Source organism: Phalacrocorax carbo, chromosome 6 (assembly GCF_963921805.1).
Source record: "Phalacrocorax carbo chromosome 6, bPhaCar2.1, whole genome shotgun sequence".
In the NCBI taxonomy this organism is placed as follows: Eukaryota; Metazoa; Chordata; class Aves; order Suliformes; family Phalacrocoracidae; genus Phalacrocorax; species Phalacrocorax carbo.
In genome coordinates, this window is record NC_087518.1 from 34,715,328 (window position 1) to 34,742,143 (window position 26,816).

Below are 26,816 nucleotides of genomic sequence, written 5' to 3' on the forward strand. Positions count from 1 at the left end.
TGCTTAAGATTGATTAAACCTTACTTTTTGGAAAAAAAAAACCCCACACTAAGATTTAGGGTTTTTTATTTTCCAATCTGCTTAACAGATTTTGATTAAAATATTATAATAATTTAACATTCTATTTATAAATTTGGAGTTCTTATGCAAATATTTTGCTATTGTGATAATATTTTCCATATAGCAATGATACTTGGGTGGTCTGCAGAAATGTCTGTGGACGCACGGTGATAGTACAGGAATGGGGGAAGGAGCGTAGAGAGGGTAACAGCGTCTTTTAGTCGTCTGAAAGTACAGATGTGTTAAATACCACTGGTAACGATAACAGAGAAGATAACATGCAACTTAATGACAAGGCAGAAAAATGTCAAGTGACATGTTTTTTTAAAAGGAACTAGGTTTTTCCACATTTGGATGCTTATTTGATCTATATTTATTTCTGTAAAGTTAAGTGACTTTCCCCCACCCTTCTTTGCTTTTTTACTTTTTTTAACATTAAAGGAATATATAGAAGGTTTGAAATATTTTTTTTCTTCTTTGCTATTTAATTTTGTTGAGTGCACTAAAAAAAAAAATTATGCTCCTTAAAGATGAAAGCAAGCCATTATTTTGAAACACACCTCCTATTTAAATGTTCATATTGGCTTTAATTTGCTTTTCCTGTTTTTGTGCATTCTATGATAATATGAACTGTATCATTTAGTTTATACTACAGGCTTAAGCATTGAGATCATCCTGGTTTTACAGAACTCTCCCCATGATTTAGTATGCATAAGATCCTGTTAATTTTTTTTAGTCATTGAAAAAAAGATGTTTGCATTTTTGGGGGTTTTTTGTTTCTTTTTTTTCTCTTGAAATATTTCTATACAGTTATATTGTTTGCCGTGCATGTTTACAAACTCTTGTTTTATAACTACGGAAATCTTTTCTGTATGATTATGATCGACTAGAACTTGTTTCAACTAATACAGTACTGTTTTAAGAATCACAGAATCACTTAATTCACTTGAAAATGTTTTGATTACTGAGCCGAAGTAGATATACTTCCTTATTCATTCCTAACAATACAGGCTTTCTTTCCCTATCTGTTACTTTGCACACTGCATCCCCCCCTTCCCCCCCCCCCCCCCCCCCTTTCCAAGCCCCATGCCAAGGGGGCCTCCTAGATCTCAGTCTTACAGTCTAAAAATGTAACTTTGAAGAGTCATGGGTGTATGGGAGGGGAATCACTTCCTAAATCCAGAAAGGTCATTTAAAATAAAGATTAACGCAAACAGTGGACTAGAGATAAGAGAAACACTAGTTCCATATGTTTTCATTGTCCTTGCTTATTTAGCAAAACCTAGCACAGGCTATGTTCAACAGTATTTTCAATGAGAGTCCATTATTGACTGAATAACACCACTTCCTTTCTTAATTTCTGGATCAGAATTAAAAAAAAATAAAGTAGCTATGCAAATAAGCACTAGACAGAAAAAATATTTGCAAATGATCGTGTTTCCCTTGAAAAATAACTTAGCAAAAGTTTCTTAACAAGATTTGAAAACATTTTCCTACTGCTTAAACAAAATCTAAGTCATAAAACTTTTCAGACTTGCTATGCCTAAAACAGTAACCATACTTAAAGAGAGACTGAGAAACGTTAATGCGACTTTGAATCTGGATCCATTCCTTTAATTTCTTCCTGTCTTTTCAGATTTTCTATTAATAACTACATTTAACTGTGTGTTGCAACTCCACTTTAAAGTAGAACAAGACTAAATATTCTGTCTACTCATACAAGAATGGATTAAACCCCACTAATTTAGTCCTAAAGATAATCTTCCGTGAAATAAAGGAAGAGACAGTGGATAACCTACAAGTGTATATATACATTAAAAAAGAATTATTTTAGTCAAAATATGTAAGCTTTGATGGGAGGCTAAGGGAAATGACACTGATCCTTCTTGCTTTGTGGGCTTTAAGAGAGCAGGTATAGGCACAGTCACGCTAATGCTATGCGACCATCTGTCCCCAGTAGGACTTCAACTGATTATTGAAGGAGCAATGAAAAAGGTAATAATAATAATAAAAATATTTAAATCATATAGTATCATGGCTGACTAAAACATAATATGCATTCTGCAAAAGTGGCTGGTTATAATACTAATGGCTGCATATTTATGCTAATTGTTTTTATAGTATAGCTATTCAAAGCCTTCCTGGCAATAATGAACACCATATAGATGGGATTTTTTTTCCAGTTGCAGTAGTTTGTTACTAGTGTTAACTTTAGGGGAGCTGACTCTGGAGTTCAGCTGGTATCAAATTGCAGCCCAGACTTTTTGTATTATTTTGTCCGTGGGGATTTCATTCAGCCTGAGGGTTGTTTTTCCCCTACCAGGACAGCTGGAAATTCACCAAAGCAAACTTCTGCATTCGTTTACAAATTCCATTTTTATCAGTGGGATTCAGGACAAAGTAACTTATTTTGAATGTTAGAAGAAATATCAACGATTCAAAGTATACTTGAGAGCGGCATCAATCAATCGATGCTGAACACTTACAGGCAATGGCCAGCCAAGTATCGGGATGGAAAGCTGTTTGTTCTGCTTTATTTATTTATTGGTTTTTTTTCCATCACATCCTCAACTCTCAGAGGTAATTTTTCCTGACAATCAAATATTTTGTATTCTACATGGCAGAAGCCGGGCATGGAGTAGTCATAGATATCCTATGGTTTCCCTCCCAGTTTTCATGAGCATATATAGGTCACTTTCAAAGAAGTTTCAGCTGCATATAAAATCTAAGTACAGTTCTACCAAAGGTGATATATTATATTTTACAATAATTTAAAATAATATTCATGCATTCTTTTCTATTATTTTATTACTTTAAGAGAAAATAATTTCTTTAAAATTGATCTTCAGATAATAGTTCACAACAGGAGCTATTCAGAATACATACTTCTAGCAAGTCTTTTCTGCATTAAAAAAAATTATATACTCCTTAAATATTATACTGATTGCTACAAGTAAATAAATATTAAATTTACCTTTTTAGTTTGTGGGGGAAAAAAAGCTTTATTTTAAATTAAAAACAAAAAAAAGAAAAAAGAAATGACCAACTTTAACTCTACTCTTGTACACTTCTCTAGGTAGTATACCTCTAGGCAATATACCTCTCTCATTTCTTGCATAGGTTTTAGTAAACCATCAGAGCTCCATCTTTCTTGCAGTGATGACTGGAGGAAGGGGGGAGGGGAGTCACCTAGGTTCGCCAGGTCATAGGCCAGGTGTTCTTCCAAAGTAGGCCTTACCAGAATGTCTTCCCCGCTTTATTCTGAAGTCCTCCTTTTTCACAGTGTCCCTTAGCGTTTCTTATTCCCTAGTGTGCAAAACCTGTGAAGAAAAATACTGTATATGAGATCTGAAAGGAGCAATAAGTGTCTTCTCCTTGGCAATAGCAACTTGCGTCCCCAATAGTCCATGCCGCTGCTTTCCCTTGCCCAGTCTAACCAATGTGCAGACTACTGTACAACAGCATTGTCCTGAACAGGTAGTCTGAACACTGGGGCGACGGAGCAGGATCTCCGGACGTGTCTATTTATTTATTTTAAATCCTCTTTTAGTCTCAGGGAAAAACTGCCTTCCTGCATCACGGGTTGTGCTCGGCTCTCCCTCACACTCTGCAGCACTCACTGAAACACACTGAAGTGCTGTGATTTCCAGTCTTGACGTGGCACATTTGCAGCAGACTGGGGATCTGGCAATGAATTTAGGACCAGGAAAAGGGGGAGGGCTGGGCCTGAGAGTCCATATATGGGATGATGTCACCCTGGGGAGGTTTGGGTATGCACTGTGCCGCTGGTGAGACCGCTAGAATTGCCTGCTCTCAGACATGGGTCTGTGTATAAAATGGTACCAGATGTTTTAGTGTAATGTTAAGCAGTCATTTCATCTTCAGGCCAGATTTTTTTCTTCAACTGGGCAGGAAGTGGGCCCCAGTATGGAAAAGCTGTAAAAAGTCAAGATGTACAGTTTCACTGCAGCCAACGGAGTGCGAGTTAATATAGATGCAAAATTTGCTGTTTTGTGAAGGCTGAAAAACTGAATTTATAAAAAGAATTCTGCTCGGGAAGCTAATGCAATAAGCCAGTGCTTATTTTGTTTCTTTTTAATGACTCTAGTTGTGCTTTTCTATTTTGGCATTTCAGACCAAGAAAAGGGCAAATAGGTTCATTTTTTCTTGGAACTGTCAGCGGCATGCAGGCTGCCGAGACTTGAACAGTAATTAGAGTTACTTCCTGAAAGTGAAGCCCCCATGAAAAGTCTGGAGAAATGTTCTTTGTCATAGCCTCTACATGAGTAATTAGTTCCACATGTGGCCTTCCTATTTCCCTTCAGCTATTTTGGCTGGCTGGTTGAATACTTTGCTATAGCTCAAGACTTAAAGAAGCTTTAAAGTTTTCATTTCAAGCATCCACTGTGAAAATAGCTATTTCTGGTGTCATAATAAATTGCTTCTGGTAGATCAGTGCTATTAGGCCTGGCATTGTTTTTCACTGGTAACCCTGCTGGTCCCATTTTTCTTTTAATGGTGCTTGGTGGAATATCCAGCTAAATTTTATCTTTGATGTTTACCAGATCTATTGAATTTTGCCAAGTATGACTTTACCGTAGATTTTAAGATATTCTTCCCACAGGCAATCATCCTTGTTCTCCTGTAAACCTCTCTTTGTTAGTCATGCTGTTGAATCTAAGTGTTGTACTTGGGTGTTTGGTGGGTTTTTGATTTTTTTTTTGTTTGTTTAATCTGCCTTAGCCCATGGTCTAAAAAACCCAGCTAATATATCAAGTTAGTTCTTCTGAAGTCAAACCTGGAGGTGATTGTGTGTAGGTCTGTATATGCACTGTATGGAATTGTTGCCAGTAGCTCTTTTTCTGCCTAGAAGTCTGAGGCAAATGCCAGTATTTAGAGTGTATTCTGAAAGGTAGATCTCCACCAACTTCCTGGACAGCAATGTATGTAAATTTAAATGTGCTGTGAGCTCTGGTGTCCTAAATAACTTCTGTGTGGTTTGGTTCTTCCTAGGTGATGGCAGATTCCTATGGAACCATAGCTCCTAGAGGCATGCACAGGGCAGGTTGCAGAACTCTAACTTCAGGGAAAACGAATACAATAAATTTGAACACCAGAGAAGCTGGAATCAGAATCTCAGGCCAATGAAAAGGAAAAGTGACCTTCAGGCTGCTTTGTGGTGGTGGCAGGCCAAGCACTGTGTGTCTGTTTGAGATTGCGCATCTGATTCTACCGTTTGGATTCACAGTGGGCTAGTGCATGTCCAGCACTGCTGTAGTTCTTTTTCTGTTAGTTAGTGAAGGTAGAGGTTTGAAGAAGCTGTAGAAAGAGGTTTAATGTGCAGACTTGGCTTTCTTAGAAGTGACAGCACCACATCAGTGTCTAACAGAAAGTGAGTTGGTGGGCGAAAGCTTTCAGAGATACAGCTGTTATAACAGAGAAAGTAGCACATCATGGATGAAACAGGAGGGCCCCTAGTCTGCATATCACTGCATGTGTAGGAGCTGGCTTTTTTATTATATTCCTACTTGGCACTTACCTTGTGGAAGAAGAATATGATTTTGGAAATACTGAGTAGTGAGAGATTTTTATGAGTGGGACCCTCAGTATTGCAGGTCAGATTTTCCCCAGTGAGGAACCATCAGAGATTAATTGCTGCATGAGCCACCAAGAGCAAGAAATTACATTGTCAAGAAAAGATTGTTCCAGGGATCTTCCTTCCATACCAGCCGAAGGGGAGGTAGGCTGAATAAAACAGGAGGCAACACGTTAATGAGCCAAGCAGCCTTAAGGGCTGAGGGAAGTGAAGTTTTGAATCTTGCTGCTGAGTGTAGCAGTGTTAGTCTGTGAATTTTTCCTGAGATGGTTAAATAGAACCAGAACAGCTCACCACATTGCGGCCTGGAAATTTGTTCCTGCTAAGTTTTGTTTCCTGGCAAAAGCAGAGCTCCAGAAGAATGGAGTACGAGAACAGGGTTTTGGGTTTTTCTGGGTGCCCAGAAAGATGCTAAAGCCTTGTCAGGGTGAACCTCTAATATAGTGCAAAGCTATTCAGACTTAATATGCACATTTTCTTTCCTTCCTAAGGGCTGCTCAGCTAGTTACATGCATCTGTGTTGGATATTTAGACCCAATCCCTCCTTTTCCATTTGAACTCTGTTTGGAGAGGAATACTCCCAAAAAGTTCACACTATACTTGAAGTATTTTAAATCTTCCACAAAATAGCTCCCCAGCTATACTGTGGGATTTAAAACTGCTTCTGATCTGCTTCCGAGGCTCTCATTTATCTGTAGTTTCTTAAATGGCAGGCTGCTTTTTTGACTGCAGGTTGCAGTAATCTTAACTTAGAGGATCAATATCAATAATAAATTGCTACCCAGAGCTTATCCAAAGTGTCTTCTAAAGGTGGTGATAAACTTTAATTTTTCATGAGTTTATCATCACACTTACATTTCTGTCACACCTATGAACTCAGCCCAATGATTATTTTCCACAAGCCTAAAAAATTCTTTGATTTTTAACTTGGAGGAGACTAAGGATTTTGGAAAGTCCAACATCTTCATTAACACTTATTTGGAGGGCTACCATGAAAAAGAAAATAGCTATATTTCTGCTTGATTGTTTTCTTTTCCTGACAGACCGCAGTGTAGTGCCAGGCCACTCTTCATACTGAACGGGATGGGCATCTTTGAAACAGTTATGAAGTGTGTATGTAGCTAGCACGGGACCTGTATGCTTCTAGTTGTTTATAAAACATTCTAGGTTGCATTTACACTAGTGAAGTGGCTGAATTGCTGTTAATGTGTGTTTTTACATTAAAAAAAGTTATTGTAGAAAGCGTCTGGAGAATTGTAAATTTTGTATCTCCATTTTTCAAAAGCTCTAGATACGATCTGGGGAACTACAGAACAGTAAGCAGGACGTCTGCAGCTGATAAATGAGTTGAAATAATAGCAGACAATTGAACACAGTTATTGAAATTTTGCAACAGAAAGTTGTCTGCTATGATTTGTTCTAGGTTTTTTTGCACATCCAGCAGTAAAGGTTAACCCTTTTCAGCACTCAAGCTAAATCATGATTTAAGAGGATTAGAAGCAGGTAGGCACAGGACACAGGGAAGAATACGGATAGGCTGTCATTCTCATCATAGCGAAAAACCACACAAAGCTACCTCTAGGGTTTGATTTTGTAGCTGAGTGGACAAAATGAGTGGGGAATTAAATGCCAATGGTGGTGAACAAATGCAAAGGAGTAGTCATAATTGCCAGAAAATGCCTCGAGTTACACTGTGAAATTATGTTCACTTTTATCCAGGATGCTTGGGGTATGCATGCAAGAAGGTAAGAAAAATGTGGGGAGAGAAGAGGTAACGGTAGACAAGCATCAACATGTGAGGCAAGAATATCAGATATATGCCTCTACAGAGTTTGTCATCTTTCTGTTAATATCACTGGCTGGGCAAGGTCTCATGCAGTCGTGCATTCCTGTTTTTTTCTTGGTGTTCTTCTGCAAGCTGACCCACTGATTTTTTTTTTTTTTTTTTTTTTCATTTTAATTTGAAAAAAAAAGTTTGCCCCTTAGCAATTTTAATACTTCTGGCCAATGCATGTAGGAATGATCTGGAATTCTAAGTAGCTGTGCTCATTATTATGAGAACACATTACAAAGCGTGTTGCTCATTTTCACCTTGAGCTTGTACCATGATCCTTATCTATTGATCGTAACAAGACTTGTTGTCTGAAAAAATTGAGGCTGACGGCAGTTTATCAACATTGACTGAAGACCCCCTTTAGTAGGGACCTCTGTATGAAGGCTATATGACTGCTAAGAGCCACGTCTGTTAAGTGCTGCTCGGTTTTCGAAGCCGTCTGGCCTTGGTATTGCACATAGTGATTTGCTCTTTTGTAAACTGTTTTACTCCAGCTCTGTATGTACTGGATGATGTTCCAGCCTCATGGCACTCTGTTGTGTAGTTGCTGTGAGTAAAACATAATGGACAGGTGAAAACTATAGCCTCTAAACACAGTGTTCTCTGTTCCTAGTCCTCTTCCCATCGCCTACCTATTTTTTACTTGCTCCCTCTGGCCTGCTTTCCCTCCTCACCAGACATAAACTTGGATGCTTTAGAATATTTACTCTTCCACCTACTCAGCAGCCTTTCTCTTCCCGATTCCACTTTTCAGTTCTGCATATGTGCTTTGCCTCACACTTTTTAAGAGTTTGCAGGAGAGACATGAATGGGGAGAAAGCGGAGCTGGAAGGGGTCAGTACTATTTTGGGCAACTAACAGTGGAAATTCATAACAATTAAGTTTAGGAGCCCATGCTTCCTATATCTTCAGTGAGCAGGGGAAAACTCATCTCTGAGGTGGATACCTACAGTTACCCAATGTTGATATCCGCCCTCGAGTATGTGAGGACTGAACAGGAGGTTCAGTACCAATGCCACTTTTTCGTACCTCATTAGCAGCCTGTACCATTCTGTATACCATTCTGTATTGTTCAGTGTTTTGACCACTGGCTAGAAAGGCAATAAAAGCTTAGCAATACATAATTGGAAAAGTTGGAAAACAACCAGAGTACCATGGAGCAGGAATTTTCATGTGCAGGTGACTTTGCTCACTGTATTTTCCAGCTTAAACTTTGTGTATGTATTCATGCAATGTATTTGAATATCTGAACTGATTTTTGGATAGTACATTGTTTTGGGGGAACTATGCATGCTCGGCACAGTGGTAACAAGTGACTATAATGACTGGCAATGTTTAGATTGCATGTAGGTTATTTCATTGCTGCTAAAAGAAATAGCTGCCTTGTTGAATTGTTGTGGCCTAATGGGAGGTATTCTCTCTGCCTGTCATGTTTTTCTTCAGGAAAAGAACCGGATATGGAATAGCTTTGACATTTCCTTAGTCATTGCTTACTCATACACAACACGCAATTAGTGGAGATGCAAAATTAGCTGAGCTAAGTTACTTTTCAGAGTGGTGGTGAAGAGCACTATATGCCCTGGATTAACACTGTCTTCTTTCTTGACTGCTGTGATCTCCTCAGACTTTGTTTTAGCCCTGAAGCACATTAGTGTTAAGCTTTTGGACCCTTAATAAAACCCAGATGCGCAGCTGAATCAAGTGTTCTTTTTCCCACTCAGACTCAAATGATTCAGTCAGGTTACCACATCACTGGGAGGTCATTGCTTCTCTCACAGAAGATGTCACTTCTGCTACAAAGTGATTGTAGTATTCAGTAAAGCAAAATAACTGGACGATAAAAAGGACAAAGTATTTGAGTGAGTGTAGGGGCATGTTGTTTATTGCTTAACCAAAGCAAAGATGTATAATGGATAAACTTGCAGTGGTTTTTATTTCTTTTTTCAATCTTTTCTAGAAGAACAGTCTGAAAATAGAACTGCCCGGGTGACCAAAAAAAGTGCATACTTTATAGAAGTTTCTAGTTAAAAATCCTGTGTCTTGTTGGGTTTAAACTGCTGGTTTTGTCTAATTAGAATTTGGGGTTTGATTTACCCTTCAAATGTATTTTTGTGAACATTTTTTCTTCTGCCCAACTGAGAGACAGTTTGTTGTTACTTTTGTGGTTTGTTCGTTGTTGGTTGTGTTGGGTTTTTTTTGGTGTGTGGTGGTTTTTTTCTTTTTCTCCCCCCCCGCCCCCCCGGCAAAATTTTGCGTTGCAGCTATTTCTATGTTTCAGTAACATAATACACTCTGGGGGAAGATCTTGGAGATCTTTGACTCTAATGAATACCAGTCACGTGAGAGCAAATACATGATTTATTACTTGAGTATATTTTCAATAGTAATGCCTGGAGATTTTTTAGTGGGGGAAGGCAGAGCAAGAAAGAGAAGGATGCAGTTGAAAGAAATTAGTGGCAAAGTGATGTTAACTCTCACCTCAGTTCAAGTCTGTGGTTTGCAATGCCAACATTGTGAATGATCCCAAAACAAAAACATCCATCCTTTTCACATTTAAGAATAATCTCAAGGGAATTGTGTTGTAGAAGCAGATCTTAAAATGAACACCAGCAATATTGCTCAGGGCCTTTAAAACTGAAAGCCATTTCTTCTAGTATTTATTGTCTTTGGCAGAACTATTATCCTCTCTTTATATTAACTGCTACATGAAGTGTCGTCTTTGTCTTGCCAAAACTTCTGTTCATAATATAATTTTTTCTTAGGTTGACTTGCTTTTGATAACGACTTAACAATAATGAGCTAGGCTCTTGAATGTGAAATTGAGAGTTGCTTTCCTGAGGCTGAATATAGAAATTGGTCATTTGTGCTGTGTAGAGATGTATGCTCTAAGAAGAGATGACTGTCAAGGAGCTTCAGTGTTGCTCCAGCTCCATGAAACGTATTGAGTGTGCCCGTGTAACAGAACCATTCATTCTCTTTTATGACTGAGTTCTAAATCACATTTCCAAAGATTAATAAGTGATATCCAAAGAGCAGTCATGTGAATAATATTTTGTCTGGTTTTTCTGTAGGTTCTGAAGATTTGATCACCTACTGTTACTCTCTGACTTGAGTGAGTAGGCATAAACATTTAAATTAGAATTAAGGGCCAACTTAAAAGTATTCTGGTTGCTCAAAGATTTTGAGGTGTCCTGTGACATCTGACTTCTGCAAAACTTTCACATGAACTGGTGAATGCTGATGCTCCCAGGCATAACTTCCATGTTTAATTTTTTAGGGAGGTTGTTTCTTGAAAATGTGTGAAATAGAAGAGTTAATAAATCAACAGAATATCATCATTTTTCCCTGGACTATCCCTGATATTTATAGTTGCACTTTTTATAAGTGTCTTTCAGGAAGAGAGGTTTCAAAATGGCTCATTATTACTCCCCTGTATTTTCCAATCAAAAAGAACAAGAAATTTTTACTTGTCAATTGAGGTTCCATAGCCAAAAAAGAGGTTGTTTCCTGCTTTTGTGGCAGTGTGTGTTGGTTGTTGCTAGTCAGTTAACCGAGGTATGATTTTTCAGTTTAAAATCCTGATAAAGCCGAGGTGCTAACAGGTTTTGTCTGTTGTTTACTTCACTTGATTACTTTACAAATAAATTTTTAGTGCTTTATCTTAGCTGTTGCTTTACATGCAATACAAGAAAATGTGTGTTTATGGTGGCTTCACTAATGTCCTCTTAGCAGTTGAGATGAGATGTGTTCTAGAGACCTGTGAGCCGTTGTGTTGGTCAGGTGGATATTTCTGTGTTTGACAACACCCGACTGTCTAAATTCACTGCAGCTACCAACCAGTAGTTTAGTAAAACACCCTCTGTTGAGGCCTGTTATGTTCATGGTAGAATTTCCTTTTCTTGAATTACTAAGCTTTTTCAAATGTTTATGTAAGTTCCAGAGAAACTAAACAAGTTACTGAGATAGTTTGAGAGATGGAACCATGTGAGAAAGACTATGAAGAGCTTTTTAACAGATAGTTGGTTTAGGTCCCTTTCTTTGTGGACCTTCTTAATCGCAGAGGATGTTTTAAAACTGTCCGTTGTGTGGTGTACTCATGACAAGCACCTCAATTGATGCCTCTTGACTCACATTCTTCAGAGGTCAAAAAGTTCTTCCCCCTCCCCATTATTGTCTGAAACATAGCAATAACCTAACCTTTGCAGTACAGAACCCAAAAAGGAATAGTGTTCCTGTTTTGAAATCCCTTTTTCAATACCTTTTTTCTGCAGGATCTTTCATGACCCTCCTCTCTCCTTTCCCATTCTTGCTATGCTGATCTATGTACTGTCATCTTTCACTGACAGTAACCTCCAGTGCCTGTTGATCTGTTTTTTTTTCATGGCAGTATTCACAGCTTCATTCCAGGCCTCCCTTTTGCTAATGGAACCGCCTTTCCTTGGCGCTATAGAATTACTCCCCCTGCTGTCCAGTTGAGTACTTCATCCGAAGACAGCTAAATCTAAGTCTTTTAATGTATCGTAATTAACATCTTAATGGTATGATCTTGATTTAGAAAAAAAAAAAAAAAAAAAGAACAAAACAATAACAAAATCCACACACACACACACACACGGGTGCTAATATAAGACATTAAGATCAACTTGCCCATATCATAGCTTACATCTCACATATCTGCAGTGGTTTCCTTTGTTGCTTTGCAGACTTGCATCTGATATGTGAATCTTAGTATATTCTGAAGATTGCCTAAAGTTTAGGGAGGAAGTAGGCAGCTCTGCTTTTGATAGAAGGTCCATTAGGGAATCATCTTCTATTCCAGATACAAGGTGTATTTATTCAATGTGTCTTTTCCTGAAGCCTAGCAATAGCATTTTTGGCTGAATACTGAACCAAAACATTGCGTTGCAGGGAATGTAGAAAATGCAGAAGCAGCAGCACCATTTTATGGGCATTAATGTTGCTTACAATATTATTCACAAATGGAATGCACGTAGAATGAGACCTGAAAAACCAGTTAAGTGGGTTAATTCAAGAGACATCCAGGAAAATTAGTATAGATGCCTGAGACATTACGGATATCTAAGCACACTTCTGAAAATCACTGCAGCAGGTTTCACAAACCTGATTGAGCTGAGCATTTTACTGCTGAAAAAGCTGACATAACTGGTGTCAGTATATAAAAACCCCACACTTCTAGTACAACATTATTTTCCAGTAGTTTTTTTTCCTCTATGCTCTGTTCTGGAATAGTTCAACAAGACTTTTAATTGTTACTGGATCTGTTAGTCTTCTGTAAAACTTGTATATCCCATGGGTTCAATAATTTCAGCTTTTTGTGACCTATTATGTGTTTTATCCATGTGTCAGATGGTTACAAAGAGGAAATCAGAAAACACCATTGAGTCTGACAGCACTCATCATCCAGGCTGCAACCAAAGCATGTTGTGCAAGTGTAGCTTTTTGCATTCTGTTCCAAAAACCAATTTTCAGTGACCTTAGCAAAGCCAGAGTATCAAACAACTGTGTTGTGTACTTGTGCACAGAGGAAGAAGGCGTTCAGACTGTGCGCCTCGTAGACCATAACTGGCTGAGAAACACTAGGGAGAGGTCCTGGGTTATCCCGCAGCTTCCCTCCATAGGTAGACTTATATGTTTGGTTTGGTTTGGTTTTTTGTTTGTTTGGGGTTTTTTTGTGGCTGTGTTTTGTTGTTGGTTGGTTTTTTTTTTCTGGAAGGTGGATATGACTGGACAAAAATTATTTGACAGTAGACTTCCGTTGAAAAGAGTTGTCAGGTATCTGAGAATTCGCTGAAAGCAAATTCAGAGTTTGGGAAGTTAAAGGCTTAAGATGATTGGGAAAAAAAGTATGGGAGAGTGGAAGGGAATAACTGATGGAAAGTTTTGTTCATGCAGGTTTAGCTTTGTTTGGAAGTGAATTTAATGTGAAGACTCTGGGATTAGGAGGTGTTGTCCCAAGCCTTGAATACTTGCTGCTTTTTCAGCAACCTGACCTGGCCTGGACTCTGGGTCAGCACTCAGTGCTAAGATCTGAACTGCCAGGTTGAACTGTGCTATAGACTTCTGTGGGGATGTAAGGTCTGTTACTAGATTTTAAAGCACATGGTGCTGTACACAGTTTGCCATGTTAATACATACAAAAAACCCCTCTAATTACTCCTATCATATATTTGTACATTTAATATTTTTCTAGCTTTTTACCGACTTCTTTCACGAGGTAACATTTTTCAATTTTTTTACATGGAAATATTAGGAGACAGAATTAGCAAAACTTCTGTTTCTTTTTTTAAGATGTCAAAGACTTCTCAGTCCACAGGTGTCCATTAGAAAAAGACCTGCATAACGGGTAACCATTGTGCTCTCGATTTTCCTGAGCAGACGTATAAATACTCAGGTGCTGAGCACTTTTTAAAGCACAGGCTATGTCTGTCAGGCAAGATGATGTGTTCATCCCATGCTTGCACATCTTGTCTCAAAGACAAGATATTGCCATATATGATTTTCCCAAGTTTTGATAAACTTGGTCTTTGCTTCCACCTTGCAACTATGCAAAACATAAGTTTCATGTCTTTATGGGGGTCAGTGTTGTGTCATTCTGATGTGCTAACCAAGTAATACTTCTTGAAAACATTTTCTCCATGCACATCCCCTCCTACTTAGACTTTTACCTTGAAAAGGAAAAAGGGAAGGTGCTCCAAGTTTTCTTCCATTATGTTTTTGCATCCCACTCATGCCCAGCTTAAAGCTGATCTCTAAAGGGGAGGAAATCCAAACAATTGTTAACTCATGGAAACAACAAATTCATCTGACAAACAGCAGCTCATCATCCTCTTCCATTGACACATAAATCCCCTGAGAGTGTCTAGGGAAAGAAGGAGCTTGCTTCTTTATAAACCTCGCTTGGTGTCTGATAGAAACGTGGCATGCTTGTTTTGGTGTTTGTATGTCACCAGGAACTGCTGAGAATGCATGAAAAAAAAAGAAAATACTATAGGCTGTAAGGAATAGGAGGCAAAGATGTGTTTTATGTAAACAAAGTCAGAAAGACCTTGGAAGTAATTGTTTAAATCAGCTAGGGAAGCTGATGGAATATAATAGTTATGGAGGCTTTTTGGCAGAAGTAGTATTTATTGGCTGGGTTGAGTATAGCACAGAGTATGTTGACTAGGTATAAAGTTGTTAGCACTGGAAAACTCTGTACGTTGTGAACAGGCATAAAACGCAACAAGCTGTGTGGCATGGACCAAACTTAGTATGCCTGAAAACAGAAAACTCTATGGCAGGTTCACACAGACACAGCCAGCATCATTTGAGTGGGCATATTTTACACGTACTGATCTATTAGCCAGGTCCAATGGTACTTTTTAGGAATGATTTACCCTAACGAGATAGAGCACAGACGTATTGCAGCATTTTCATACACAGAGAGCTGTCTCTTAACTCCTGTGCTGACAAGATTCTGAGAGTGGGCTTCAGATCCGTATTTGTGGGAGGGATTTCTTCTCTGACTGTCTATGAAACATTGCATGAAGGAAAATGGAAACCATATGCAATTCACTACACAGATCTGTTTTTAATTTAAATCTTTTCCTGTATTATATTTTCTGCTAGTAGAAGAGAGGGAAACAAACTGCTAGATGAATAGTATGGAGCTTAAAATAAAAGGCAGTGTATTTTTTTTAAACTGAAGAAAAAATGGTATTTGATTAGTAGTATAGTTTCACATAGGATTCTATAGAAAGAGGACAATTTGTATATAATATGCTGGAACATCTGTTGTTTCGAGTTTTCATGGATTGAATTGATATGATATCAACAGAACTGCAAGTTTGCTGAGTTAATAGAGCTGTACCATTCTAGTAGTGGCACCACAGTGTAAAACTTTGAACTCCACAGGCAGAGCTAAAGTATTTAGTAATTTATAATAGTGTTCAAAAAATCCTTGGTCTGATGTGGAGTTGTGGAAAATTTCACCATCTCTGAAAATAGTCCAGTAGATTTACTCAGAGTCTCAAGGTTTGTTTGGGTTTTTTTTCCTAGTTTTGAACAGAAGTACAATTTTTAAAAGTTCACTGAGACTCTTTAGCGCCAAGGTAGTCCCTTGTTTTTTTTGCACAGAGCCTGGGAAGAGAAGCGCCACAGGACAAATAAAATAGAATACAGTGCTTTTTTTAAAAAAAAAAAAAAGCTGAGCTTTTTAATGTATGGGATATGTTATACTTTAAATTCAGTCTGTGAATGAAGGACTGAACCGGCTTTAAAGGGAAGTTGTGAAGATCTTCTGCCTCTTGGACTTCTTGGAAACTGTACAAAATGGAGATCTTCAGTGGTAATTACCAGGTGCTCAGCAGTACGTGTGTGTGCATGGTAAACATGTACATTTGTCCAGCGATTTCAAGCCGTGCTATCCAGCAATGTAAACAGCGTGGTAAGGAATCTCTTTCATTTGGTCAGGGTAGTAGTGAAAATTAAGCAAAGGAGATGGATCCCTAAATCCAGTTTTCTTAGATTTCCAAGGATAATGTTGTCTAAATCTGCCTCAATAAAAATACTATCGTAAAGGAACATTTCAGGCATTCAGAAACCTGTTTCTGCACCTCCTGTCAGCTGCACAGATTAGGGAAGATTGAAGGACCAGTTTCAGCTGCTAGATCTCTTTGGAGAGACTTTCAGTATTCTAATGAAACTGTTACATGAATGTTAAAATAGCTTCTGAGCACTAGAAATGCATGGATCACATGATAGTACACGCTTTATACAGTGAAGAACTGCACAAAGAGGCACTAAACTCACAAAAGTAATTAGAGGGACTTTCAGAAAGCCTTAGTGGATTGCATGCTGATGACGCTGCTATCATGCAGTTGGTTGAAATCTGGCTTGATTTAATTAAGAGCAAAGACCTGAAGGCACATAAGGGCATAACCGAAAAGCAAATCAGAGAAGTTATTGAATGTTTCTGCTGTTTTGTCAGTGTCACACAACTCAAATGTTCTTTCAGAGTATTTGAATTCCAAGCAGGAAAAGAAATTGAAATATGATTCAATGGAATGTGATTCTAAATTCCTGCTTTTTTAACATTAAATACAGGAGAGAATTGTTTTACTTCATTATTTTTGAAAAGGTGTTAATGAGATATACCTAGTTCCTGTACTCGCTCATGTTCTTAAAATGCATTGAGATTCCTGCCCTGTGAGAGTAGCTACAGTGTAATTTGGGGTTGGTGTAGCCAAAGCTTTATAGAAAACCATGCGGGGGGGGAAGGATATTTTTATTGATGCAGCAGTAAAGTGCTGAGTGGACAGGAGATATTGTATCGCTGTGTCTTATTGATAAAGCATATAAGATCTTTCTTTGATTACTACAGAATAATTTGTAAACAGATTTCACTCCTCAAAAATCCAAAATTAAACAAAGAAAGCTAGCAAAATGATGTTACAATAGGCAAACATATTTTATAAGGGTTATCTCAATACTCTCTGCTTGTGTTTTTAAACTGTAGGCACTTCAAAATATTGTCTCTAGTATGCATCCAAATCTCAGCTTAAAAGATGTAAATTTAAGTTGTGGCATTCGGATCCTGCTATAATGAAAACACTTACTACCAATAATATTAACATTTGGCTTGTGTTTTGTTTCACAAAACTCTTTTAGTTTTAGAAGTTTTCTTTTGGGTTCCTTAATTTTGGAGGGATGGGAAATATTTTGTTTTTCAGGTTGTATAAATCACAATGCTGTCGTTGGTCTGAAGCTTTCCAGTTAGCTAGAGAAACATGTTTTTCTGTGGAAAATTTAGCTGTTTGAATATATTTGAATTATCTGAAATTTTATTTATATACTTTCCACCTGTTGAGAAATATTTGTGGTGTTCTTTTAGCTTTCGTTCATAATTCAAGCCCCTGTGTTGAAACTTCATATTTGGCATACTCTGATGTATTGACAGACTGTTGCCTTGACTAGGAAAAACAATCAATGGACATTTTTAAAAAAAACAAACATTCTTGGTGGTGTCCTTCCCTTCTTCGCTTTGAAGATCCACCAGGCATTTAATTATGTAAAGTCAATATGCTGCTATTTTGGAAGTCTCAGTTATGTTTAAAGATACTGTGTGTTCAATTCCAGGGCTGTTAGTGTTTTGTTCATTCATAGAAGGGCTGATAGAAAATTTCCTGTGCTAGATGGCAAGCTTGTATAAGTCTCCATGTAATGTGACTATTTCTTTTCATGACTACAGTTTATTGTCTGTTTATTACACCATTAGCTTTCCTTTTTTAAAAACTGCACATCTCTTGCAATTCTAGTAGAATATAACATAGGAGTTGAAACAAGTGTTTGAGTTGATCTGTGGTAGAGGAGAGACAGTAATGTATAAAGGCAGTATTTAATTACTTGAAAAGGGATGACCATAACAGACTGTCAGATGTGACAGATTACACAGCCCGCTCAGTAACTACAATGCCACTGTCCTCCCAGCAGCAACATCGTCCCTGAAAATCAATTTGTTCTTAAAGCAAGCTGGAAAATCAATGAAGAGATCAGCTCTAATGGCAGATAGTAGCCCTATGGAGGTCTGTGTAAACCTCCCTCATGAGGCTGAGACTACACAAGTATGTATATGTACAGTGCTTCCTATAATGGAGAAATCATTAGGTTCTACTGTGGGTTTTTGATGGTCATTTTTGGTTTTTGTTTTGGTTTGGTTTTGGGTTGGTTTGTTGTTTGTTTTCGTTTTGTTTTCCCCACAAGTTGTTAACTTTCGCTATAGGGGACTTGGGGATTTAAAGACACAATGATAATGATTCCTTCCACAGGAGGAGATGCTGAAAAAGCAGTAGCTCAGGAAAGATTGATGAGAAGGAAACTTCATAATTCACCAGTGTTGGAAATATTTAGAGGAATTTAATGCATTTATTGATGATAACATGTTGGGAATAAGCAGTATGTTTGGAGTGGAAATTGAGTCAAGATTTTTACCTTTGTCACCTACTTGTATGAAGCCGAGCAAATTCTTTCTGCTTTGGGTTCTTTCTCTTTTCTATAAAGCCTTCTGAGCAAGGCTGTATTATAATGTGATGCAAAGTACTTGTCTGGAACTGCAGTACGATAGTAACAAAAACAGGTAGCAGGGAATGTTTGAAGTTATGCAAGATATGCTAGCTAAGTATGCAATGGAAGAAGGATTGTGATCACACTGTTTTATGTTTTATTTGCTCTACAATTTAATTCTCTCCCACAAAATCTTCTGCAGTGTCCCCTTTAGTATAACTCTCAGAAGTCCTGCATTTGAAAAGCTAGAGGGGAAAAAAAACCCCTCTTCATATAATATATTGCTCCAGTTTTAGGAGAAGAGGCTTACAGAAGTACCATGTTTAGATACAGCCTGACTTTGGAATATAAATTGTCAGTTAGTGCTCCTGGATCCTTACACCTGTAAAATTTGTCAAAGACTACTTTGGACTTCAGTGAGTTGGATTCAGTTTCGAACTTCAGTGGATTCTCCTTTGTTATGTGGCCCGAAGGTCATATTTCTGAATCTGTCTTTTTGAAAACATGTTGCCTGTGGCATCTCTCAGACAGTCTCTTGAGCTGATTCTGCCAAGCTAACTCTGTATTCCATTGCTCTGAACCAGAGAGGTGTTGCCTTGCCTGAGAGGTGAGTAGTTGCTTCCTGTGGGTCTCAGTAGTTCTTTGCCTTCTAACTGTCTCCATCTTATTACCATCACCATTTATCAATCCCTTACTTCAGGGACCATCAATTCCTGACCCAAGTGACTTTCTCATTTCCACCATCATATCTGCAAGCCACAGTCTCCTAATAATTGCAATCCAGAAGATGTAATACTGCAATTCTTTCTGCACCCAGTCCCTTTACTCCCCAGAACCAGTGTAGTCTCACTTAACCATTTCTGCATCATGCATGTCCAGTGTATTTCAGTCACATCAGAAACTTTAGTGGCATATCGTTCTTCTTGCTTTAGTTACCCTTCACCAGCATTTCACCAAAATTTCCTTGCCTGTGACAATATTCCAGTTCTCAAGGACGACCTCCTCAAACCTCCTTATTATTTTCAAACCTTCTTTCTACTCCTTCCATGGGTATCTCACCAATATGTTTAATGGGGTTAATAGTCAGTTCATTCACTGTGCACAGAAATAAAAAACACAACCAGAAATATTCATGTTTCCCTATACCTATGTATTTCGAGGGCAAATAACTACTAATATACCAAAAAGGTGTGGATTTTTTCCTCAAATAAGATTAGGTTACCAAAAGATGGTTTTCAATAGGGACCGACTGTTATAAGCAAAGAACATTTCTCTCAGGGCTTCAATCTACATGGTGTTGTGTCTACTTGTGATGGACTTGAGTATTCTGCTAGAGATCTGGGTTTTATTTTTCTTTTTATTTTTCTCTTTATTTGTTGCTTTGCACTGATCATACAGAAGAAAAACTTAGTTTGTGGCCAATCTCTTATAATCTGAGACCTTGCTATATACCACATGTGGTTGGGTTTGGAAAGAACATTCTCTAGGATAGGAACCTATGGAAATCGTGCCTGTTTTATTCACCTAACTGCAGCTGCAGTCTGATCTCCCACAGAATTTCTTTTTGCATAGAAGTTACATTTATCTTCACTACCTATCATAATTTCAGTATTTTAAAATAATTAATAAAGATGTCTGCTAAAGGCTGACAAACTAATGGTAAATTCCTTTAACATAGGGTATGTGCACATAATTAAAGAAAAACATTCTCTAGAGCCAGGAAGCCAGAAATGAGGCCTTACTTTATGGTATCGGAAGGTAACATCAGGGAGAGCTATTAAATGCGTGCCCAATTTATAGTCTTCTGTGCAGAATCTGATATTTTACACCATGCTCTGCTCCTTATGTTTATGAAGGTGTTGGTGAGTCATTCTTTTAATGTAGCTCCACTACTATCTATGGATTTCGTTCTCTTTTATTGTATACCTGAACATGCTTATCTGACTGAGTCTGTATGAAGAAAACCCCACATCTTTCATGATCTTTGGTGAGATTAATCTTAAGTCCTTTGTGTAGGTAAATCATAACTGTTACACTTGTTTACCTCATTTGGCCTATCTTCCCCAAGATAATTTGCGACTTGATTTGCAAAGATAGTGATATAACTCATTTGAGGTCAAAAGAAGTGAGGAGTAATGCCAAACTGTAGTCATCCCAGTTTTTATCCAGGGATGTCCCTGGTAAACCCTCAAACACCTGGATACCTAAACATACTTTTAGTGCTCCTACCTGTACAGATAAATCTCTTAAGTGTGAACTGGTTCTTATCAAGGGTTTTTTTTTTTCTGTTCCTAGAAAGGGAATTAGAATTTTTTTTCCCAGCAAAATTTGAATTGATAAGATGAGCTATTAATAAACCTAAATTTTTTTAGAGTGCTTGTAAATGCACTTAGAAAATTCTCCCAAGAATTTTACCAGATCCCAAGAGGAGGCAACTAAAGTTTTTCAATGTGTTGTATGAGAGTAAATGTTACTGAATTAGTCTCATCTTGTGAATAGTCTCCAGGTTCTTATTTCTGTGAGCCTGTGAAGACAGTGAAGGGGGAGCCTGTGTCAGTACAGCGAAGGAAAAGCAGCAGAAAAGATGCTTAGCAAATACTATCAGATGGAAGGAGGTTGGAGAAGTGGGGACAGCAAGCTTGGGAAGGAAGAGCTGGAGGGGGAGCACCCTCCACAGTGGAGATTCACGTGAAACAGGTAGCACTACAAGGCTTAGTATATGTTGTTAGAAGATATCACGCTCCTGGAGTTTTACATTGTCTCTCCTAATCCAGTACACACATACAAAGACCTTAGGCTTAGCAGACCATAAGGAGCCTAATTAATATTGTCAGCCTTCCAGAAATCTTAATGTGATTGTTGTAAGGTTAATGATAAAAAAATAAATTTGGTGACAGTGGCTAAGTTCTCCAAGGATTTGTTGCACAAATGCAGGTGTTAGACCGTGAAAGAGCATCCAAAGGTTTGAGCTGGTATGTCTGAAGACCTTGTTAGCTGATTAAGAAATGAAGAAGTTGGTATTTAGTTAATCCTTAGCTAGGTGGCTGTTTAGTAATGACTGGTGGTTCTGCCTTATGTTGTGTGGAAACACAGATCATCAAAATTAGCACTTCGTGTCTACCGTACCTGAAGATGTTTACCTTGAGCTAGTTTGAGCATGTGAAGGACATTGCCTGAAGGCTCTTACAAGGCAATTAAAGGTTAGCCTGAAGAAGCTATGTTCTTTACTTACTATCCAAACTGGTTTGCTGATATTGTTCTGAACAGTATTTATTTTGAATCAGGGATGTTGCTCTATTGTGCGTGTGGGGGAAAATCTTGCTTTCCTGTTCTATAATCATTTCTTATGATTTCTGTAAATGAATGACCCTGTTTGTACTTTTCAGCGTAGAGGTTATGCATTAAGGCCATCACTAAAACATAGTTATGTATGTTAACAGAAACCTGTACTTGCTTCTGTACTGCTTTTGTAATAGTCACTTTTTATCTGATTATGCTGCATTCTGGTTTCCACCTCCACTAAGACCCACTGTAAGCCATGTAATGAAAATTCCTGAATGAATTGCAATATTTGAGACCTGCTTACCTGTTTCCAATAGAAATGACAACCCCAATTTACCTGAAATGTTTAGTCTGTCTAGTGAAAAACATAAATTTGCTGAAGATATCTCCTTCAGAACTCTGTCCCAGCATCTTCCCAATGCAACTAGAAAAGGAGATAGATATTCAGGGAAATATCACACATCTACTCGTATACTTTTCAGTGCTGACTTAATTATTTGGGGTTTGGATTTTAGTTTTACTGCTTTCTTGTGCTCGCTGCCCTACTCACACAGCTAAGAGAGAGTAAAACAGAAGCAGTAGTTTGCAAAGTTCTGTTTGCTTCTATCCAGTACAAATGCCCTAATGGTTAAAGGAGTTGAACGAGTCAAATTTGGGTGAGTACCTGGAACTGCAGGATGTACATGACTTCTGGAGATGTGGCAGACATTCCTGGCTGAGTTGTCAGGGTCTTCCTCCATGAGCTCTCAAAGTAGAATCAATGAGACCTGGTAATTTGGGACCCTCCAGTCCTATTTTTATAGTTGGATTTCAAAGTAGAACCACAGTTTACTAACCAGTGCTTTTAGCTGCCTAAGAAATCAGCTTCGGGACTATGGAGTAGAAGTATCATATCTGTATTAATCCAGTGCCACCTGCTGAGCCAGCAACTGCATTGTGCACCGTGTCTTTTCTGATTGTAGAGTTGCGTTGAACGAAAAGCTACTGCTTTTGAAGACATGTTTCTGGAAATTTGTAAGAGGTACTTTCTGGTTTTCTTCCAAGTTGTGTTGGGTAAGATTTGTGCCTTCTCCTGCAGCTCAGAACTTCTGCTTTACTGAACCAGCACCATGTTATCCAGTAGCTTCAAAGGGAAAATGGGGCTTATTTTAGGTATTACTATTTTCCTTATATTTTTTATATGAGTGCAATTAAAATGCTATTTACTATAGGTTGCTCCCCAACCCCCACCCCCACCCTTCTTAATTGTTTACTTGGAGCTCAGAGAACACAGTTCATTGTTAGGCAGAAAGAAAATAATTCAGACAACTTGGTCAATCAGTGTGCAGCTTGTTTTAATTTTTACACTGCCACTATTGTGTGGAAAATATGACTTTTATAAGCATGATAGTGCAACCATGAAATGAGAGTTTTTAAAAACGTTTCATACATAATCAATTTCTGAAACCTCATTTTATGTACTGTTAGATGGTATTGTAATGTAAGTTGTTGCAATGTTCTTTAGGTGTATGCTGTACAAATATTACAACCAAAATATCTACATGAAAGGAACATTGTTTGCAAAGTCAAGTACTCAGAAGCTAGGAAATAGTGGATTTATGGTTGTTTGTGCAAATGTAATTCTCTGCTCTTGTATGTGTTCTCTGCACACTGAGTGAGGCAGGAGCCCTGGAGAAAAATAGCGCGCAATCACGTAATCAGATACTTAATCACAATGCATACATACAGGGGTGGAATTAAGGTTGTATGTGCAACCATATATGTGGCATTCCCTGACTCTCGGGTACTTGATGTTGAAAGAATTTAAGTGGCAATCTTTGTTGGTTTTAGGTACGATTTCCTAACTTGAAAAAGGAAAAAGCTAAAATACTTAATGCAACTGTTTTAGGTTAGATGCAACTTTAAGGATGGAAGTTCAGGGTGAGGGGCTGAGCTTTACAGCTGGTCCAATTCTCAAGTAACACAGTGTGAGCTACTACAGATTGGAGCAGTGCAGTGCTGGGGACATCAGGTATGCTTGCCACAGTAATTAACCTGCTGCAACTGTAGCTGCTCTCCCTGCCTTTTGGACCTTCTACCTTCAGCATTGCAATAGAAATCATTGCCAGAGGAGTTGTAGGGATTAGCAGTGGCGGCTGGCCAGGCGAGAAAATTCTTTCTGTACAGTGATGATTAATTGCCAGTTTCAGGTATTGTGGGCATAAGGAATGCCACACTCAATCTGTTTTCCCTCTGGGTGAGGAAAAGTGAAGCAGAATTTCATGGGGTGGGGTTGGGGGAGGAATCTCCTGGTTTGAGGAAGTTTGGGGTTTTTTTTCTGTTATGTATTATCAAGAGCCTACTACAAGCTGCATGGATTTGAGAGGTCTTCAAAGATTAATCCACAAGATGGATTCACAGTGGGAAATATGAGGGAGTTAAAATATTTTAGATTACTATCATCTGCTAAATTTGAAATGGTGTGCCCAGATTGACTGTCTTACAACCACCTACTCTTTTCCAAAAAATCTTGAAGTACTGTAAGGTTTCAGTTCAATTTGTCTTCTGTAAATAGCCCATCAAACCTGACAGATAATTGTTCAAAAATATAACAGCCATCTTGCACAAAACAAGCCAACCCAAAACAACCTATAGCAGTCCAACTATTCCTGCTAGCAGCTAACTCTTTTTGGAAAAGCTTCATAAACTGGGCATAGTTCAGCTCCCTTGTCACCCTGCCTTGACAGCTACATCACAACGTAGAACTGCCTGTGCTGCTGGAGTGCAAGTGGGATTGGTGCATTCAGCACTGTATTTGGGTCAGAAAGCTTGCAGTGAAGTGAGTGGATTCTTGGCCTTCGACCCCTTTCTTTTTAATACATCACCTTAGTTCTGTAGCTCTCACATGGAACTGCACTGATCAGAAGTGTAATGTGAAACTGATTTTGCAAAACAATAAATTGCAGAGAGCTTGAGGAAACAGGTGGTTTTGATTAGTAAATTGCACATAAAATACAAAACATCAGTAAATGGAAGGCTTGGCCCCAGGAGAGGAGAAGCGGTGTTCAGCCCTCTTGCTTCCCCTATTCTGGTGGTTGGTTTAAACTCACTTGCCTTTGGCCCCAAAGGGGGCTGTTCTAGCAGACTAGAATAGCCAGAGCACTGCAGAAACCCACTCACAACCTTCCTGTCCACATTTGCTGAGGATTGTAAATAGACAGATTCCTTGCTGCTGTAACTTGCTGAGCTTCACATGGGAATACCTCTGATACCGGGATTTCCCACATTGCTGGATTTGTAACTCTGTGGACCCTGTTAGTGCCCAGAGTGGCATAATCTGCTAGATTACCTGGAGTCCTTTGAGGTTTACAATGCTTCTGTTCTTTGTGATGGCGTATCATTTGCAAAGGTAAATGAAATCAATACCAAGGAAAACTAAAAACTGAAGAAACAAAAACCCAAAACAACCCAAACCCCAAAACCAAAAAAACCCTAAAAAAAAAAAATAAATCCTTCCTTTGCAATTCACACTGAATAATTTTGCATAAGGCTCAAACTAACAGAAGTAATAAAATGTAGTTGATACTGAATTAATCTTACCAATTTGATGCACGTGGTAAGGATGACAGTTGTTTCAATCCTTACTGTACCAAAGATTATAAATGTAAATTGTGTTTTCTGAACTGGAGCTCTCTTTAATGTTGACTTCTAGCTGCATTGCAGCTAAACCCGTACCCAGATCCAAGACTGCAGACGCTCACACACAATTAATCTCACAAATTTATGAATGCCAGAGCATGGAGCAAAATGAAAACAACTGGAGGAATGTATAAGGGGAATAATTGGACTGTATCCAGATGTGCATGTGTAAAACATCACCGATTGACTCCTCCCCCATATCCTGTCTGAAGAAAGGAATTTTTTCAAAAATAAACTGGGGTTATTTGAAAGAAGTTGTGGTGTCTGAATGAAATCTAATAGGCAGGATTAGTCGTAATTAGGTACATTCTTTGCTCCTTGGTTTTTTTGGTTTGGTTTTGGTTTTTGTTTTTTTTTCAACTCTTTTAGTGTCATTGAATTTAGCAGATTCATTGCCAGTTTCAGTGTTACAGCTGGAGCTTTTGCTACACACGTTTGAGCTGCAGGATAGAAGAGGAGAATCACAAGGATTGTAAGAGTGTGTAGTGCATTGAAATTTTTGAGTAGCAGCGGGCACTTGTAAGTCGTATATTAGGATTTTTTTGTAGTGAAGGCTGGTTAAGAGGCAGAGGGACACTTGGAAGGTTTTATAAAGAGACACTTTACTAAACTGAAAAAAAAAAAGAAATGGCCCTTCCTCATGTTGTATTTGCAGATTGGAATAGAAATCAAGGTAATAAACATGCTCTTAGATTTTGTTAAATTGCTGCTTTCAGTGAACGAGAACTGTCGCAGTGAATGCAGTTAGGGCCAGCGTCTTTCCTTTTGGCCACCACTGTATACTTTCTGACAGATCTACGATTACAATGGGAAGGGAAGGAGAAAAGTCTAGACTGGAAAAAGGACAACTTTTGCTTTACTGCTTTGTTGATTTTTAAAAAAATATATAAATATGTCATTCCCCTAATTATTTTGATACACTTCTTATGTTCTTCATCTTTTTTAAATTGCATTGCCCACCTTTAAATGTTTGTGTTTTCTCAGCACAAACATTTCCTAGACATTTTGTAACACTTATTTTTCTCCCCAAATTAAAATAGCAGGAACCTTGGCTGAGTTTCACAAAACACCCTAACAGGCTTGCTCTAATGTCTTATGTTTACTTTGGTTCTATACCTAATAGGTTGCGAAAAAAAAGAAATAGCACTGAATCTTCTTAAAAGCTGCAATTGATACTTACTGTGGGGAAGACTTGTAATGTTCTGATTCTTTTTCTAGTCCTTGCTCACACAGCAGTGTCCCTGAAGCCAAGGACATTAAAAAAAAAAAAACAAAAAAAAAAACCAAACAAAAAACTTTGGGGTT

The 26,816-nt window shown here is 38.2% G+C and overlaps 1 protein-coding gene and 1 long non-coding RNA gene across 9 annotated transcripts in view; one reads left to right on the forward strand and one right to left on the reverse strand.

Moving 5' to 3' along the window:
* DNM3 (dynamin 3) overlaps positions 1-26,816 on the forward strand; it is a 180,888-nt gene that overhangs the window by 63,885 nt on the left and 90,187 nt on the right. The window lies entirely within an intron of this gene.
* LOC135313909 (uncharacterized) lies at positions 1,659-26,748 on the reverse strand. 3 transcript variants are annotated; one of them, XR_010373405.1, is made up of 3 exons: positions 26,692-26,748; positions 22,498-22,600; positions 1,659-3,380 (listed from the first exon to the last, which is right to left on the reverse strand). It is a non-coding gene; the product is annotated as an uncharacterized LOC135313909 (long non-coding RNA). The 3 variants fall into 3 exon arrangements; XR_010373407.1 differs by lacking the exon at positions 26,692-26,748 and adding an exon at positions 25,413-25,578; XR_010373406.1 differs by lacking the exons at positions 22,498-22,600; positions 26,692-26,748 and adding an exon at positions 3,681-3,757.